The sequence below is a fragment of the Copadichromis virginalis genome, linkage group LG22, assembly GCF_057382275.1.
Source record: "Copadichromis virginalis isolate Kocher_CV1m ecotype Utaka linkage group LG22, C_Virginalis_male_GT1.1, whole genome shotgun sequence".
NCBI lineage: Eukaryota > Metazoa > Chordata > Actinopteri > Cichliformes > Cichlidae > Copadichromis > Copadichromis virginalis.
Genome location: NC_140638.1, coordinates 19,538,395 through 19,544,394, shown reverse-complemented (window position 1 = coordinate 19,544,394; position 6,000 = coordinate 19,538,395).

Sequence of the window (6,000 nt, the reverse complement as noted above, 5' to 3'; positions counted from 1 at the left end):
TATTCTGCCAGTCAAGATGGCATCAGATCAGATGATGTGGCTGGATCGATAAGCAGGCAGGCAGACTCTTCATTAGGAGTCCCTGGGGCCAGGCCACCTGCCACTCACTCACTGGCTACTCTCTGGCAGGAGCTCCGTAGTCTTCCTCTGTGTTCACTCAATAGACTGTGTGTCCCCATTTCACATCTTGCGTGTGTTTGCATCATGAAACTTTCCTAGTAGAGAAAGGAATACACTTCCTGTTTACAACATTGACGTCTACTGAGACTTTGTTTGGGATCTGCAAGGACCAGAGACAGATGTGACTAGGTGCCCTGCAATAGCCCTGGCGCAGATTAAAAAATCTGAGGGCAAATAGCATTAAAGGTTTAAAGCAGAACAACAAAAGTGATGACTTTAAAGAACAGAAGAAGAATTAAAATGTGTGTTCACGTGTTTTACATAAGGCGGTGACTCATGAAAGTGGATTCCACTCGCTTGTACAATCAATTATGTAAGAAGTGAAACCTTTTATTGTTCTCATCCTGAGAAAAAGACTTCATTTCAGATGTTTCGTTTACACATGTGCACGGTGGAAGGCAGTTGTCATTGTGTTATCTGGTGCAGAATTACCGCTTCAGAATCTGCAACATGGACTGATAGTGTTGCATTCGAGGGATTTATCGGCAAAGCGACACACAAGACGTTAAACTAAAAGGGACCGCGTTTATTCATGCAATATGTTTAAGAAATCAAAATGCTTCAGGCTAATCATCATTTTGAGTAGTTAATCAAAGAGCTGCTGTGGGAAGCAGTTTGGAAGTAACCTAGCCAACCGTGCTGGCACATTCAGCTTCCCCCCCTTAAACATTGCACAAAGGTCTAATAGCTATGACACTTGAGCTTGATGAAAGCAGGGCAATGAAAGCAGAGTTAGGCAGTAAGAGGAGTTGGCCCTGCTCGCTGCCACTCCTCCACATGTCTGCAGGCTCATTACCAGCATGCGGGGCTCAATGAGCGCGGTCCTACATGCACCATTTACATACCACTACCCGCTGAGCATTGCTCACCTGTCACTTTGGAGTACTGAACTGGGCATTTATAAAGAGCTGCGTCCTCTGCACTACACTTGTAGTTTAGCTTTCAAGGGTGAAAAGAACGTACAAAATGTTCCTATCCAGCGAGATTGTGTTCCCTTTAATAACACACATTATTTCTCAGCACAGTATTTACACAAGGCTTATTCGACTCAAAAGTATAAAAAGTACATTATGGTTACTACTTACTATCCTTGTATTGTAAAGAGCTTGTGTAAAGTATCTACACCATGTATGCCATCTTACGTTACCCAGCAGATATGCTTTGAACTTCCCCCACGATTTGGGGACCCACGCTCCACAGAAGGACCCAGGAGGCAGGAGGGGGGGCTCTGTCATACCATGGAGACCCCCACCAAGCAGGAACAGGTGAGGTGAGCAACCAAAGGCAATTAGCCATCATCTGACAGTGGGAGCCTCCTGCTTCTTGTCTCTCTGCTGAGAGGATTCCGGAGCCCTGCATTGCTAAGCCTTATCGATCAGCACGCTGGAAAGGTCAGTGACTTGGCTCACTGACAGAGCACCCCCCTGTTTTGGCATTCATGGAACTCTGCACCCATAATGCTTTGCTGCCAAACACACTGGTTCCATGTGTTAAGATCAGCATCCTTTATAGTCTATAGGTAAGAGTCTACAACCAGTGCTATCTGTATGCAGCCGAGTTCAGAAGCACAGAAGGCCTTTGAAACACTCTTATATTCACGTACGGTGCCATTTATGAAATTGTGAGGCGCATCTCTGCTATGAGGTGTCAGGGTTCAAACCCATTCATATATATTGGATTTCAACCCTTTCGCTGTCCTGGTAATAGATTAGACAGGAAAAGTGGGAGAAAAAGAGAGAAGAAAAACAGGCCTACCAGCTCAACCAACTGAGCTACACCAGCCTTGCATTGCTCCAGATTTTTCAGCTGCACATCCGTGATGCAGCCTTTTTCTTGCCTTTGTAAAAATAAATAAATAAATCAAACTGCTTGAAAAGCTGCTGAAAACCACAGTCTGTATGTAATGATGGATGCACACACATGGGCATTGTTTTTTGGCGCTTGGATACTAAACTTTGTCAGCAAGCTGCATTCATGATCTGTGCCAGATCATACTTGAGGATCATGAGATTGAAAGCCCCTTATTAACAGAAAAGAGCATGTTAAAATGTTAGGACTTCAAGAGAAATGACCGCATAAATGATGGAAGAGCTGCAGAAGGAGTTTTAGTGGGGGGGGAATAACTAAATAACTAAAAACTGCTTCATTTAGAAAGGATACTCACAAAAAAAAGCATCATTTATGGGAGAATAACCACATTGAGACATCTGATTAATCAGCTCAATGATTTAAATGATTAACACCGTGTGTGCTGTATCAATCTAAGTTACATTTCCATTGCCAGGGTATGTTGGTTGTCTGTCTGACCGAGCACATCATCACCACATCAGCAATGAATTATGCAGAAGTAGAGATAGTTTTTTTTCTTCCTTTTCCCCTCCTCCCAGACTTGGTGGCTGCTAAAGAACTCTAAGTGCTGCTTCTCCCTTTAAAGAACATTAGCCATCTCCCAGCTTGGAGCTTGACTGCTCCTACTTCTTTCTTTTTTTGTTCCTACTCAGTTTTTATCCATTGCCTCTGCACCAACAGATAAGATTAATAGACTACAATAATTAATTCCCTGCGAGTAAAATACATTTTCACTCAGAATATGCCCTAAATCTGGTAATACCGCATCTCAAGCAGACCGCTGAGTAAAACATAACACGGATAACACGTTTCTGAGACCAGCGTGTCAGGCTGCAGTCGGCACACAAACACACACTCATGCATGCTCGTGTTTGCGTGTGTGTTCCACATGTGATAGACAATCACAATTAGCTTACACAGCTGACGCAGCCTCTGCAAAGTGATGAGGCGTTAAATTCACACATGAATAAACCCAGACAGCAAGGGATCTGTTCATTTGACCTGCATCACTAACCTCCCCCACCCCCCACCTTAAGTGAAAAAGCGCCTCAAGAGAAGGCAGAATTCAATTTAATCATACACTGTGAAAAGCAATGTCAGTGTCTTTAGCACTTGGATTCAGGAGCACGTCAAGGCGTAAGACTTATTTCATCTCTCGGGAACACAATGAGAGCACAGCGTTAAACGGGGGGATCTTGTCCGGCCTTTTTCTGAGCAGCGCTGTATTCACATAATTTCACAAGTCTACGAGTTACATTATATCAATAGCCTTGCACCTAGGTCGTTAATGGTCTGGCTCAGAGAGAGATAATCCATTTTCCTTTGAGTGTGCTACATGCTGAATTAGTTTGATATTTTTGGAATAAGTACACTTTTTTTTTTTTTGAGGAGGAGGAGGAGGAAACAGCTGGCCTGGGTCTTTTAAGTGATAACAAAATCTGCTCACCAGATCCTCTGAAGCTCACTAACTCGCACACACAACTGCAACTTACCTTTTTTTGTTTTTGTTTTTTTTATACAGATTTAACTTACATAACAGACAGAACCTCATTATTAATGAGCTTTATTTTGAGCTGGATTTTGTTGCCTCTCGACCAGCTGCTTCCTCATACTTCCAGTCTTGGATTTCATGGTCATATATATATTCATTACCCCGTGCTTCGTGTTTGTGTCGCCGTGGGGTTTGAACCACAATGTAGAAGAACAACTATTGGATTGGAAGAAAAGTACGAATCCCTGTTTAATTCATTTATACTTTATAAAGTAGAGACAGTTCAAAAATTTCACTATTCACAGCCTGAAACTCCAAAAACAGCTCAGGGCCACTGTGTGGACCTACATATAAAATATCTCTTGGAATTATATAAACCCGCGGCTCAAACCTGAAGTTCAGTTGACTGAACTGAACTAAGACTGATGAAATGCCTAAAAGCACAGTATGCGAGGGAAAATAAATCAACCCTCTGTCACTTTGTCCAAAGGAAATACATACAGTGTATTTTCCTGGAGGAGAGAGGCAGTCCATTTAGCAAGCAATCAAGTAATCTGATGAAGTGAAATGAATGGGAGTGGGGTGGAATGGTTAATCGCCTGTGGAAGCATTTTATCTCGTAGGAACACATTAAAGAGGTATTCTGTCCATGTAGGCTATGTTGGGGGAGGCTGTGAAAAATCACAGTCTGCCGGCGTGTGAATTGATATGACTCTGGTGTTCTCTTTTAGCAAAATAACATCATTTTTTGTTCAGTATGATTTGCTCTTAGACAGGCTTCAACATGGCATCCAGCAGGAAAGAAAACAGCACGAAGCAACTCCGCTAAAGTCGGAAGGGGTTGACTTCAACATAGAAAATGAGCACAAAAAGGAACCAAAGTATAGTGTAGAGTTATTTACATTATAAATAACACCTGTTTATTTTTTTTAGGCTCTCCCACGTCACTCTGCTGTGGGAGAGAAACAGAGTGACAGGCTCCATTTATTAGACGACAGGTGTGATATGTGCTGTTCTCCTCTTTCCCACCGTGGAAGTGCTTCTCATAATTAAAACCGTCTGCAGTGTCACCATAAATATCCCATGCGATCTTTATTGTGCTGTTTTACAAAGCCAACAACAAACTGCATAATTCGTCGTTATTAAATGTGCCTCACACGACTGCAGTGTTTTACTCTAGATTTGGCCACACAGCTGAAACCGAAGGCTCTAAAATAATAGATTTATTGCTCACCAGGCTCACGGCCATGTCAGAGGAGCAAAGGAGAGCGAAATACAGCAGACAGTTCTGCGGAGTAAATAGAGATGAACATTTTAGACCGACAGCACTGATCTACAGCCCAAAACACTTCTGAAATAGGTGTAGTCAAACTTTGCTATTTTGGAGTAACTGAAACTGAAAATGTAGGCTCTAGACCAGGGGTCCCCAATCCCAGTCCACAAAGACCGGTGTCCCTGCAGGTTTTAGGTCTCACCCTGGGTCAACACACCTGAATAAAATGGTTAGCTCATTACCAGGCCTCTGGAGAACTTCAAGACATGTTGAGAAGGTAATTTATCCATTTAAATCAGCTGTGATGGATCAAGGACACATCTAAAACCTGCAGGGACACCGGCCCTCGCGGACTGGGATTGGGGACCTCTGCTCTAGACCCACCCACCCCCAACCCTGACAAGGATAAGCAGAAGAAAATGGATGGATGGATGAATCTGAAAATGATGCTGGTTGGTGCTAGTTTTCATGGTATGTTGCTAGGTGAGAATTCACAGTAAGATCATAACTTAACTGAAGCCAGAAATTAATTAATTACATTTTGACACCTGGAAAATGCCCTAAATCAGGATAGGTGCCTGTTTTCAAATGGCCAATTTCTAAACTACCCATTCAGTATTGATGAAACTGTGCACAAAGAGTTTTAAAAAAGAAATGTAATGATCAAATGTCCATTATTATCTCTATTTAAACTTTGGACCTCTAATCTGACCTTTTTCTGTCTGAGAAGCAGGAAATCAATAATGCCGCAAAGTAAAGCACTACTGTGACAAAAAAAACCACTCACAATCAAATACATATGTCCTTTGTATTTGTGTTTGTGGTGACATCCATTGACAGAAATGTAGTCAAGTGATGATGACACTAGCATATATTCATGGCATAATATATCTAGACTGTTTTCTGAATAAATAAAGAGACTTTTTCAGATTTTTTAAATTGTTCCATAATAAAAAGAAAAAGGAAAAAAAGCCATAACATAATCATATGAAGTGATTACAAACAGATGAAAAAACATATGCTTATAATTTATGATTAGAATTCAAACACTGTGCTAGGCTAAAATCCAAAACATAAAATATCTTGGTCGCATAGCCGATCAGCTCATTTAAATTTTCACATTTGACTGCACATCAAAATCGATAACCATCAGATTTTATTTCTGAAGTGGGAAAGTCCTATAAAAAACCCCACACACGTCATGATT